The 14437-nt window shown below is 38.0% G+C and overlaps 1 protein-coding gene across 1 annotated transcript in view; it reads right to left on the reverse strand.

Annotated features, from left to right (window-relative positions):
• OPHN1 (oligophrenin 1) overlaps positions 1-14437 on the reverse strand; it is a 354031-nt gene that overhangs the window by 65340 nt on the left and 274254 nt on the right. The window lies entirely within an intron of this gene.

Raw genomic sequence — 14437 nt, forward strand, 5'->3', positions numbered from 1 at the left:
ACAGATGACACAGTAAAGATAATTTGTGAAATTCACAATTGTGCTCAAATCCAGGCTATTCACCACCCTGAGTGAGAGTATGGATGCCCACTTCTAGCATCTTCTTCATGACGAAGTGAAGTGGCTGTTCAGGGAAAGGGTGCTCTCTCTTGCCTTGTTGGCAAGAGGCAAGAAGTAGTGCAGTTCCTGTGAAAGTAGAACTCTGACTTGTACAGCCCCAGTTGGACAAGGAATGGGTAGCTAAGCTTATGTATTTGGCAGACATTGTTCATTTTCTCTATGAATTTAATATTTCACTGCAGGGGAGTTTCACAAGTAGTTTTTACAGTGAAACATAAGATGGATGTGTTAAAAAAATCTGATTCTGGGATAGCTGTGTCTGAGAAGGAGATATTGAAATGTTTCCACTCTTGCAAAAAATTTCTGATTGGCACTTACATTATGCAGAAAGTCATAATCAATATGAAAAACAGCATTTAAGGGAATTAGCTCACAACTTTAATCATGAATACTCTGAACATGAGAATCCATGGGAAAAAAAAAAACTCTGGGTTGAGAATCCCTTCATGGAAGATGCCCACTCTTGTGTAAAATAAAATATGTGTTTTAAGATCACTCCAGGCACTGTATTTCTAAATCCCACCCAACCTGGTCTGAAGAAGCAGGGTAGCAGGAAAGAAATAATAAAGCAAGCTAGCCAAGAAAGGATGATCAAGGAGTCCATGGCCTTTTACCTTGTACTCTCTGCCTCGAGCCCAAAAAGCTAGAACACCTCTTTCTTTATTAAAACCAATTTCCAATATCAGGAGGCTTCAGGTCAAGAGAGAGAGACAAAAGTACATATTTAGTGGATTTTTACATATCAAAGGAAGAGGTTTAAGAAAGGATGACGTTGGGGGAACACCTTTGTTTAGGGTTGATACCGTGTATTATCTTACACTCTTGAAGCCAGCTGCTGCCGAACTGCACACAGGCGCGCACTGAAGTGGAAACCCGAAAAACAATCCAAAATATCAACAAAAGCAGAAGTTGGTTCTTTAAAAAAAAATAAACAAGATTGATAGACCCCTGGCAAAATTAAGAAAGAAAGAGAGAGAGAGAAATTTGATAACACGTATTAGGAATGAAAAATGAGAGATCACTACTGATATGGTAGAGATCCAAAGGGTAATCAGAAACTACTTTTAGAAACTCTATGCCACTAAAAATGAGAACCTGGAAGAAATGGATAAATTTTTGGACTCTTATAATCTTCCACAGTTGAACGAAGAGGATGTAGCATATCTAAATACACCCATCACTATTGAGGGAATTAAGACAGTAATCAAATGTCTGCCCAAAAACAAATGTCGAAGCCCAGATAGATTTATTAATGAATTCTTTCAAACCTTTCAAGAGGAATTTCTACTAACCCTGGCAAGACATTTTCATGAAATTGAAAAAACAGGAACACTTCCCAATAGCTTTTATGAAGCTAACACCACTTTGATACCTAAACCAGACAGAGATGCTAACAAAAAAGAAAATTACAGAACAATCTCGCTGATGAATACAGATGCAGAGATCCTCAACAAAATCCTGGTAAATAGGATTCAATGCCTCATTAAGAAGATCATCCACTACGATCAAGTAGGTTTCATCCCACGAATGCAAGGCTGGTTTAACATCCGTAAATCTATCAACATAATACACAACATCAACAATAAGAAAAATAGAAATCACAAGATCATATCAATAGACGCAGAGAAAGCATTTGGTAAGGTCCAACTCCCATTCTTGATCAAAACTCTCAGCAAGATGGTAATGGAAGAAACCTTTCTCAATATAGTTAAGGCCATCTACCATAAGACAGAGGCAAATATTTTCCTCAATGGAGAAAAACTGAAAGCCTTTCCTCTAAATTCTGGCAAAAGTCAAGGCTGTCCTCTCTCACCACTCCTATTCAACATAACACTGGTAGTACTTGCTATAGAGATTAGGCAAGAAAAAGATATCAATGGAATCCAGATAGGAAAGGAAGAAGTCAGTCTCTCGCTGTTTGCAGATGATATGATACTCTACCTAGAAAAGCCTAAAATCTCTACGAAAAAGCTTCTAGAAACAATAGACTCATATAGCAAGGTGGCAGGCTAAAAAATTAACACACAACAATCAATGGCCTTTTTATACACCAATAGTAATAAGGAAGAAATGGACATTAAGTAAACAACCCCATTCACAATAGCGCCACACAAACTCTAATATATTGGAATCAACTTGACTAAAAATATGAAGGACCTGTACGAAGAAAACTATAAAACTCTGGTCCAAGAAATAAGAGAGGACATGTAGAAATGGAAACACATACCCTGGTCATGGATTGGCAGGATTAACATCATTAAAATGGCAATACTCCCCAAAGCATTGTACAGATTTAATGCGATCCCTCTAAAGTATCTATGATATTCTTCAAAGAAGTGGATCAGGCACTTTTGAAATTCATATGGAACAATAAACACCCTAGAATAGCTAAAGAAATCATTGGGAAAAAGAATATGGGAGGAATTACTTTCTCCAACTTTAAGTTGTACAACAAAGCAATAGTTATCAAAACAGCATGTTATTGGAATAAAGACAGGCCCTCAGATCAGTGGAATAGGCTTGAATACTCAGAGAATGTTCCCCAGACATACAATCACATAATTTTTGATAAAGGAGCAAGAAATCCTAAATGGAGCAAAGAAAGCGTCTTCAACAAGTGGTGTTGGTACAACTGGCTAGCCACTTGCAGAAAATTGAACTTAGACCCTCCCAGTTAACATCATGTATGAAGGTTAAATCCAAATGGATGAAAGATCTTGATATCATACCCAAAACCATAAGATACATAGAACAACACATAGGTAAAACACTTCAGGACATTGAGACTAAAAGCATATTCAAAGAGGAAACTGCACTCTCCAAGTAAATGAAAACAGAGATAAACAGATGGAAATATATTAAACTGAGAAGCTTCTGCTCCTCAAAAGAAATAGCGCCCAGGATACAAGGTCCCCCCACTGAGTGGGAGAAACTATTTACCCAATACCCATCAGACACGGGGCTAATCTCCAAAATATACAAGGCACTGACAGAAATTTACAAGAAAAAACATCTAATTCCATCAAAAAATGGGGAGAATAAATGGACAGACACTTTGACAAAGAAGAAATACAAATGGCCAAAGGACACATAAAACAATGTTCCACATCACTAATCATCAGGGAGATGCAAATCAAAACAACTATGAGGTACCACCTCACACTCCAGAGATTGGCACACATCACAATGAATGAGAACAAGTGAGAACAAGCAGTGTTGGCGGGGATGTGGAGAAAGGAAGTCTTATCCACTGCTGCTGGGAATGCCGTCTAGTTCAACCTTTATGGAAAGCAATATGGAGAATCCTCCAAAAACTGGAAATTAAGCTCCCGTATGACCCAGCTATACCACTCCTAGGAATATACCCTAGGAACAAAAAAATACAATACATATATCCCTTCCTTACTCCTATATTCATTGCAGCACAATTTACCATAGCAAGACTCTGGAAACATCCAAGATACCCTTCAACAGATGAATGACTAAAGAAACTGTGGTACATATACACAATGGAATATTATGTAGCTGTCAGGAGAGATGAAATCATGAAATTGTCCTATACATGGATGTACATGGAATCTATTATGCTGAGTGAAATAAGTCAGAGAGAGAGAGAGAGAGAGAGAAAGACACAGAATGATCTCAGTCATCTATGGGTTTTAAGGAAAATGAAAGACTTTCTTGCAATAATAACTTTCAGACACAAAAGAGAAAAGAGCTGGAAGTAGCAGCTCACCTCATGAAACTCACCACAAACAGGGGTGAGTTTACTTAGAGAAATAACTAAGTATTGAACTATCCTAATAACGAGAATGTACGAGGGAAATAGAAAGCCTGTCTAGAGTACAGACGGGGGTTGAGTGGGGAGGAGGGAGTCTGTGAGCGACCGAGCACCCACATGTTTAATGGAACTCTGAATAAAATTTTCCACTGCCTGATTCAAGCCATAAAAGTTTGCATAGCCCCGAGCCAAAAGAAAACTCTGCAAATAAATTTAGCTCAGCACAAAGAATCTGGCTTAACCAGATTCCTTAATCTTTCCATGGAACCTGTTTTTGTAAATGCTCTCAAACACGTAATTATAGATAGGTTTTTGTAAGGTTTAAACTGTAATCCTTATTGCTTGCACAAAAGAAAGATCTATTAACTATTTGTTTAAGGATTTGCTTCCCCTCCCCCCATCCTGCCAGGTTCCTCTTTATCCTTCCCGCCATCAAAATGTGTTTATGCTCCCATTGGTTAAAATCGTTGTACCTGTACAAATCTGATTGGTTTAAGTTTCAATCCTATGTTGCTGCTCCTCCCACTGAAGCAGGGCATAAAAGCCCTGCTCTCTCCCTCAATAAACCTCTTGACTGGAACACACCTTGAGCATTCTACTAATTTCTACAGCTTAATTTTTTAGGTGTTCACAAAAGAGCTTAACACTCGCGAATTATTTGTAGCTGCTTTCTGCCTTCTGTCCCGGTTGAGAGAAAGCTGCTGGCCGGAATTCTCTCCCAGCAAGGGGCAGGAGCAGAGGAAGTTACAGGAGTCTTGGGATATTGGTGATGGGAATGTTGCACTGGTGATGGGTGGTGTTCTTTACATGACTGAAACCCAAACACAATCATGTATGTAATAAATTTGTTTAAATAAAAATATTTAAAAAAAGAATATGTTGCAATGGTGAAGCGGGTGTTCTGATTATGACTGAAACCCAACTATAATCATGTTTGTAATCATGGTGATTAAATAAAGATTTTATTAAAAAATAACTGCAGCTTAAAAGATTGGAAAATAACAAATATTATGAACTAAAGAATGCAGAAATAGGGCAATAATAAAACTAAGATCAGAAGTGAATAAAATGAGAATATAATAATCAATATATCAATGAAAGCAAGTGCTGGTTCCTCGACAAAGTAAACATAAATAAATCATTAGCAATACTCACATAGAAACCTAATATACCATATCAGAAATGAAAGAGGGGATGAAAAACAGACATTAAAGAAATTCAAAGGATATTTAGAGATTATTTGCTGTAACTTTATGTCACAAAACAAGAGAATCTAATAGAAATAGAAAATTTTGTGAACTCATATACACTAGTTTGAATCAACACAATTTGAATACTTGTAGAAACCTACTATATCAAGGTAATTAAATTTTTATAAAAAAGCACTCAGAAAAACTCAAAAGTCTATTCCCAAATGTATTTACTAGTAAATTCTTTCAAACCTTTGTACAGGACCTATTGCCAATCATTTTGAAGCTCTTCCAGGAATCTGAATAAAAAAGAAACACTTCGAGCTATGTTTATGAAGCTGCAAATCATTGATACCAAAACGAGACAGAGGCAATACAAGAAGAGGATCAGAAGCTAGTATAAGCCTCTGAACACTGATGAAAAGATCCACAATAAAATACTAGTAAATACAATCCAACAATTTGTCAAAAAAGAGCATACATCATTAACAAGTAAACTTACTATAGGCATGCAAGAAATTTTTAGAATATTCAAGTCAATCAAAGTAATTCATCATATTAAAGTACAAATAAAATAGTAAAATAATATTCAAAACCCAATCATAGCAAAAAATGCTCAAAAATTAGGAATTAAAGGATATTTCATTAATATGGTTAAAGCTATTTACAACAAGCCCACAGCTAACATTTTACTCAATGAGTTAACATAAAGGTTTTCTTATAAAGTCTGGCAAGGCAGTGTTTCCTCGCTCACCATTTCTATTCAATATAGTGCTGAAAGTACTAGTCACAGCAATTAAACAAGAACAAGCTATTCACAGCATGCAGATAGGAAACAAAAAACTCCAGCTTTCATACTTTGCTGTAAAATATATCCCTAAGTTGTAAAATCACCCCACATACCATATCTCCAACACCATGCAGAAGAGTCGGAAGCAGGTAGGGTAGCCATGAAGAATTAATAAAGAAAGCCAGTAAGGATAGTCATGGTGTCTCTTCATGTGCCTCTCCAGACTTACTTTTCTTTATTCTCAGTAAAATATTAAAACAGGCAATTTGCTTCTCTCTCACACCTATCTCTTAGACTTGCCAATGTACTATACAAATCTTTTGCTTCTAGAACATTTTTTCATCTTTTGAATTTTCTGCACATAGTATGGCAGTTGCAAAGTGTAAAATGACACCCAACTATTGACCCAAAACAATGGTGTTCTCCCAATTTTTTTTCCATGTCACTTAGCCTTTTGATGTGCAAAAGTCCACCTGTATTTCACTCCACCGTACCCCGCCTTCTTTAGTTTTGTACTGAGAGTAAAGAAAAGTCAATCTGACTTGACCTGTACATACACACCATAATGTGAGAAGCAAACTGACTCCATGACTCCCCTATCACTGGCTTGGTTTAATGATTTTTCCCAGTTACCATACCTGCTTCAGCGCCTTCTGCCTGGCGCTGTATATAAGGTTTCTGGGGGTAATTTCCCAACGTGGGTATATGATATATTTTACAACTAGTGCTTGAACCTGAGGACTCAAGAAGATCCCAACGATGGTGAGTGACTTGACATTCTGGTAGATAATAACCAGCACAGCCTCGTGGACTTAGTGTGCAGTGCCCTTCACAGGAATATTGGTGCACACGGTTCCAGTTATGAACATTACAGAGGCCTGTTCATGTGGAACAGAAGGAGGCAACAAATGGGAGAGAGCTAGACTCTGAAATGCACCCCAGATGCCAATACTGACCACATTTTTTCTACCAAAAGTGCTTTGTGTGAGGACCTTGGTCACCCAATCTATCGCAGCTTATCAAGGTCACTATTGTGGTAGGAATAAAAAAAAAGACCCACTGGAGGGGGACCATTAGCAGGGAGATGAGCAGGTATCCATACCCATATTCTAACAAAGGAACTGCAGGCCTTACCATACCAGATGACCTCAACGGCCTACTGCAGAAGGTGAAAGTGAAAGAGAATTGAAGAAGATTGAGGATACAAGCCCACCTGAAGCTCAGGATAAGCTCATTCAGAACCACTTACCACTTTCTTCTGGGCTAATTGCTCGATCTATTTTTGCACCAGTCACGATATTGCTGGTTAAATTGTGTGTTCTACTTGTATGAATATTAATAGATACTGTTTCACTTTATTCAGGTCATTTCTGTGACCAAAAAATTTTGTATCCAACTTTAGTTGTTTGATATTAGTTTGCACATTACTGGGGAAATGTAGTTTGTTAGATTTTAAAAATTTCAACTATACTAGTGAATGTTTCCCAATTGTTGGGATGTTATATATTACTTAGTAACTTATTCTCAACATATGTTTGCTAAAGTGTTCTAATGTCTGTCCTCTGAAACCAATGAAAAGTAATGTGGATTCTATCAACTCATTACTGTGCTCACTATAAGAATACTTTTTATAATTGTTCTTTTATTATTTTATTAATATATTTAAACACCATGATTACAAATATGATTGTAGTTGGATTTCAGTCATGGAAAGAACACCCCCCTTCACCAGTGAAACAATCCCATCACCAATGTCCAAATCTTCCTCCTCCCCATCCCACCCCTGCCTGTACTTGAGACAAGCCTTCTATTTTCCTCATTCATTCATATTGTTAGAATAGTTCTCAATGTAATTATTTTTCTACACAGCAATCATAACTCTTTGTGGTGAACTTCATGTAGTGAGCTGGACCTTCCATCTGTCCTCTCTTTTGTCTGAGAATTATTGCAAAAATGTCTTTCATTTTTCTTAAGACCCATAGATGAGTGAGACTGTTCTGCATCTATCACTCTACCTCTGACTTATTTCACTCAGCATAATAGATTCCATGCATATCCATGTATAGGAAAATTTTATGACTTCATCTATCCTGTCGGCTGCATAATATTCCATTTTGTATATGTATCATTGTTTCTTTAGCCATTCATTTGTTGAAGAGCATCTTGGTTGTTTTCAGAGTCTGGCTATTGTAAATAGCGCTGCAATGAATATTGGTGTAAGGAAGGAATTTTTGTATTGCATTTTTTTGTGTTCTAGGGTATATTCCTAGGAGTGGTATAGCTGGATAATATGGGAGCTCAATTTACAGTTTTTAGAGGAATCTCCATATCACTTTCCATAAAGGTTGGACTAGACAGCAACCCACCAGCAGTGAGAAAGTGTTCCTTTCTCTCCACATCCCCGCCAGCACTGCTTGTTCTCATTCTTTGTGATGTGCGCCAATTGCAGTAGCATGCGATGGTACTTCATAGTTGTTTTGATTTGTATCTCCTTGATGATTAGTGACATGGAGCATCTTTTTGTGTGACATTTGGCCATTTGTATTTCTTCTTTGACAAAGTCTCTGCCCATTTCTTCTTCCCATTTTTTGATGGATTAGATTTTTTTCTTGTAAAGTTCTGTCAGTGCCTTGGATATTTTGAATATTAGTCCCTTATCTGATGAGTATTGGGCGAATAGTTTCTCCCACTCAGTGGGTGGCTGTTGTATTCTGGGCTATATTTCCTTTTAGGTACAGAAGCTTCTCAGATTAATATAGTCCCATCTGTTTATCTTTGCTTTGACTTGTTGGAGAGTGCAGTTTCCTCCTTAAAGATGCCTTTAGTCTTAATGTCATGGAGTGTTTTACCTATGTGTTGTTCTATATACCTTACGGTTTCAGATCTGATATCAAGGTCTTTAATCCATTTGGATTTTACCTTCGTACATGGTGTTAGCTGGGGGTCCAGGTTCGCTTTTTTGCAAGCAGCTAACCAGTTGTGCCAACACCACTTGTTGAAGAGGTTTTCCTTGCTCCATTTATGCTTTCTTGCTTCTTTGTTAAAAAACTAGGTGATTCTATGTCTGGGAAATATTCTCTGAGTACTCAAGCCTATTCCACTGATCTGAGGGTCTGTCTTTATTGCAATACCATGCTGTTTTGATAACTATTGCTTTGTAATACATTTTAAAATTGGGGAAAGTAATGCTTCCCATATTTCTTTACCAAAAGATTGTTTTAGCTATTTGAGGGTGTTTATTCTTCCAAATGAATTTCAGTAATGTTTGATCCACTTCTTTGAAGAATGTCATGGGTATCTTTAGAAGGATTGCATTAAATCTGTACAATGCTTTGGGGAGTATTACCATTTTAATGATGTTAATCCTGCCAATCCATAAGCAGGGTATGTGTTTCCATTTCCGTGTGTCCTCTTTTATTTCTTGTAGCAGGGTGTTATATTTTTCTTTGTATAGGTCCTTCATGTCTTTAGTCAGGTTGACTCCAAGATATTTGAGTTTGTGTGGCACCAATGTGAATGGGGTTGCTTTTTAATGTCCATTTATTCCCTATCATTATTGGTGTATAGAAAGGCCATTGATTTTTATGTGTTAATTTTGTAGCTTGCCTTTTTCCTGATTTTACAATATGTCTTAATTTTTCTCTATTGAGAATAATATTTAATGTGGGCTTGTGGTAAGTGCTTTGGCTTTTTTTGAGAAAAGTTCCTTAAATTTCATTTTGTTGTGAGATTGTGTCATCAATGTATGCTGTATCTTGTCAAATGTTTTCTTTTTTCTACAAATAAGATTTTATGTTTTATATGTAGTTCCCCTGCTTCTTAATCTATCTGTTTCAATATCTACATCAATAATGGTACACCATATACTATATTACACTCAAGTCCCTCTCTAGTTTCTAATATAGAGTCCACACATTTTTAATTGGGAGCTGCTGTGGATCTATCTTTACCACAGGGAATGAACAATTCATCTACCATGTGTTAGAATTTGGGTTATCTAGTTGTATACCCTTCTCTTGCAAGTTTCCCATGATTATATTACTCACTATATTGATGATATCTAGCTTGCACATTTTAATGACAGGAAGCTTCTGAGGTTATAAGAGCATGTTATATGCTTTCTAACATCCGTTTTACAGGTTGCTACAGAGAGATTCAGGCACTATCCCCTTATGGATATTTGGGTTATGTTGTGAAATGCACTATAATGTATTTCTAGATAATCTCAAGTTATCAAAAATATCTTAGATCTCTTAATGATTTTCAAAAACTGCTGGGAGACATTAATTGGATCTGTCCCTTCCTTGAAACTCCCAACTAAGAGATCAGCAACCTATTCCTCACCCTGCATGGCAACTCTACCTTGGATAGTCCAGGCAGTTAACCCCTAAATTTCAAAAGGAACTATACTTTCATAGACCTGCACCAAAAGTCCTATCTTTCCAGGTTAAACCCTGTAGATAAATTATGGTCACTGATCATTGCTACAGCCCATTTTTAAACTGATGCTATACCACCATTATCTGGCCCACTAAAACTGTTCTAATTACACATAAAACAGCCTTGCAAACTTGTGCCATATTTAGAGTTAATAGCTACTCTGATAATTATGGAAAGATAGTGGGTGCACATTTTAATGGGTTATGACCCTCATATTATTGTCATGCTCATCCCCAAAAGGAAACTGAATTAATTTTATCCCTCAGTGAGGTTCTTGAAAGAGCTTTAGCTGATTTCTCTAGAAATTTTTCTTCCATTATCTGGTTGGAGGAACCTGGAAATTTTAAGTCATCACTTGTTATTTATCCAATAATGTGTTCTTCCCCCTTCTCTAATGTTCCAGTGTTTTACACAGAAGGTGATAATCAGAAACTAATGGTACTACTGGCTCCTCACTGACCACAACAGTGCCTAAAAATTAAAAGTCCACCCAACAAGCTCACCACGTCGATTTACTTACATTCTTATGTGTATGTGTCTGGCTCATAAAACGTGGAGAGTGACAGCATACATGGTCAATCACTACCGTAGAATTGTCACAACCTAACTAAATCCACATAGTTATGTGATTCAGGGTTTTCTTCAACAATTTCAAACTCTTTTGGCCAAAGCACTCTGAACCTATTTTCATTAATCATATTCAATCTCATTCTTGCCTTCCAGGGGTGATGGCTCAGGAAATAAAACTACTGATTGCCTGACTGCACCTGTTTTTACATCACCTGTGGAAGAGCATCAAGCCCTAGAAACAAACACTCATTGCTTTCATGTGCATTTCCACATTCCATGGAGGTAAGTCAGATGAGTCAGGGCATATCAGGTTTGTACACTCTTAACACTGTGTTTCAGTATAAACTGGAGTTAATCCCCTAGATTTGATAATAAATGAATTATGGCAAATGGATATTAAACGTTAACATTTTTCTAAAGATTGACAAAATATATTGCTTTCATCCCCCAGGGACAAGGCATTGTTGAATGTGCTTACAGAATCCTCAAACATAGTTATTAAAGTACAGAAAAGAACATATGCCACCATTTGACTTTTTATTTCTAACACCATTTTCAGTAAATTTCTTGAACTTACTCTAAGGAGAACCCCACTCAGCTGCCAAAAGACACTGAACAATATGTACAGGCTCAAAAACAGTTAATCTACCTAACTTACTCCCCCTTCCCAGGTGGGATTATGGTGTGTGAAGACATTTACATTAAAGTATTTTTCTTCATATTTCTTTTATCTGGTACCTTTCAGGTCTTCTGGATGTTGATGTATGTGCTCTTAACCTCTGGGTACTTCTCAGCAATGATGACTTTGACTGTAACAAATTTATCAAGGTTGTTTTTCTGGCTCTCATGTTTGAAGCTGCTTTCTGCACCTTATCTAAGAGCTCACTTCTGTCCTCTACAGTTATAATTCTGCTGTTGACACCTTCCAGAGATATTTTCTTTTGCCTAACAGTTTTTAAGTTCTGGCATTTCTGTTTACTATTTCTTCATTTTACTCATATATCCTTTTGTGTTTATTCACAGTCCATTTTTTAGTTTCTTCGAGCTCTTTAAACATCCTGAAAATAGTCAATCTGAAGTCCTTTTCAGAGAGATTATATACATAGCTGTTCCTTACTGAGATTATGCCAACTACCTGTGTCATGCTTTTTTCTGCTCTACTTTACTATAGTCCTCTTTATAGTCCTGGGTTATATCTTTTCTTCTTCATGCACCCCTGCCTCCCATTACTGGTGATATCTCTGGGGGACCTCTATTGTGATGGACATTCTCCTTGGACTTCATTAGCAGACAATGCTTCAGGGAAATTTGCTGACTCCCGACCTATGAACAGAGAGGGTTTGCATGGTGCCATAGGCCTCTGATTCAATCCAGTCTCTGACTGCAGTATCTGCTGTATAGCAATTGGCCTCATCATGAGCTAGGGGGCAGCATCAATTAAAAATCATCAATTTTTGAGAGATTTCTTAAAGCAGTTTTAAGCAGACTTAGAGGCTCTATGAGCAATTCTCAATCAACTAGGCAAATACTTCAATACAAAGGCCTGAGTTGTGTTCTCCTTAGGCCCTTTGTGATGGGGAATACTTAAGTCTCTCTAGTGTCCACTAAAATTATAAAGGTCTACAGATGGTGATACAGAGAGTCATGTAGCTCTAGGGATAATAGCTGTGTTGGTCCTATTCTTACCTTTTTAAAAGTCATATATTTTGCATTTTGTGAAAGATACCAAATCCATTAGAAAAGCAGTACTGAGAGGAAAATTTATAGCTTTGCAAGCACACATCAGGAAGGAAGAAGGAGCTTACCTGAGTAGCTTAATGACACAGCTAATAGAACTAGAAAGTGCTCAACAAAAGGACCCAAAAATAGGGAGACAGAAGGAAATAACAAAGCTGAGAGCAGAAATCAACGAAGTGGAAACCCAAAAAACAATCCGAAAGATCAACGAAAGCAGAAGTTGGTTCTTTGAAAAAATAAACAAGATTGATAGACCATTGGCAAAACTCACAAAGCAAAAGAAAAGAGAGAAACTTGATAACGCATATTAGAAATGAAAAGGGGGAGATCACTACAGATACTGCAGAGATTCAAAGGGTATTCAGAGAATAATTTGAGAAACTCTATGCCACTAAATATGAGAACCTGGAAGAAATGGATAAATTTCTGAACTCATATAACCTTCCACGGTTGAATAAAGAAGAGGTAGCATATCTAAACACCCCCATCACTATTGAGGAAATTAAAATTGTAATCAAAAATTTACCCAAAAACAAAAGCCCAGGCCCTGATGGATTCACGAATGAATTCTCTCAAAACTTTCAAGAGAAACTACTACCAATTCTGGCCAGGCTCTTTTATGAAATCGAAAAAACAGGAATACTTCCAAATAGCTTTTAAGATATAAAACTTACAATTCACTTTAGAACATATAACTAAAAAATCTAAGAGATAGGAATCTGGGCTCCCTGTGTGTGACACAAGGCGGGGAAAATCCGTGAAAGTACACTGGCCCAGTGGGGATCAACTGTGAAAGACTGTGAGTGTGACCTGTCTATGTCTGTCTACTGTCCTCTTGCGTGAAACTCTTGCGAGTGGGGCAAAAAGAGCCTCCAGAAACCTCGCTCGCCCAGACGCCATTTTCAGGGAGGGACTTCAGAGCATAAAAACTGGCTAAGCTTTGCAAGAGCTGGCTCCCTGTGTGTGACACCAGGCGGGGAAAATCCACGAAAGTACACTGGCCCAGTGGGGCTCAACTGTGAAAGACTGTGAGTGTGACCTGTCTATGTCTGTCTACTGTCCTCTTGCGTGAAACTCTTGCGAGTGGGGCAAAAAGAGCCTCCAGAAAACTCGCTCGCCCAGACGCCATTTTCAGGGAGGGATTTCAGAGCATAAAAACCGGCTAAGCTTTGCAAGAGCTGGCTCCCTGTGTGTGACACCAGGCGGGGAAAATCCGCGAAAGTACACCGACCCAGTGGGGCTCAACTGTGAAAGACTGTGAGTGTGACCTGTCTATGTCTGTCTACTGTCCTCTTGCGTGAAACTCTTGCGAGTGGGGCAAAAAGAGGCTCAGAGGAGCACGGCCGCTCCGCTTCGCTACGCGGCCGTGCACTCTTTCTAAGGAAAGAACTCCATTGCAACAAGAAGGAAAAATCACACTAAGAACGGTGCTATATCACAGAAGCAAACATTTCTCTCTGGACTGTCTTCTCTGTTGCATGCTCGGGCCTAAGATTTGACCCAGTGTGAGGCTTCATCCACGGAGGACTCCCCTCCCTTAGAGGCAAGTCAGCCCATCCAGAAAGGGAGGAGCCAGAGGAGTGTGCTGCCTACATCATATAGACAATGAATACCACCACAACACATAGAAAAACCCACAATACAAGTGTGACAATGGGGAAACAACGCAGGCCAGCATCAGACATAGAGAATGAAGATGACAATTCTGAGGACCAGATAATGACTGAACAACTAATCAACCTCTCAGATAAGGACTTTAGACTAGCAATATGGAAGGTGCTCAACAGACTCCAAGAAACCATGGATCGA

This window comes from Suncus etruscus, chromosome X (assembly GCF_024139225.1).
Source record: "Suncus etruscus isolate mSunEtr1 chromosome X, mSunEtr1.pri.cur, whole genome shotgun sequence".
NCBI lineage: Eukaryota > Metazoa > Chordata > Mammalia > Eulipotyphla > Soricidae > Suncus > Suncus etruscus.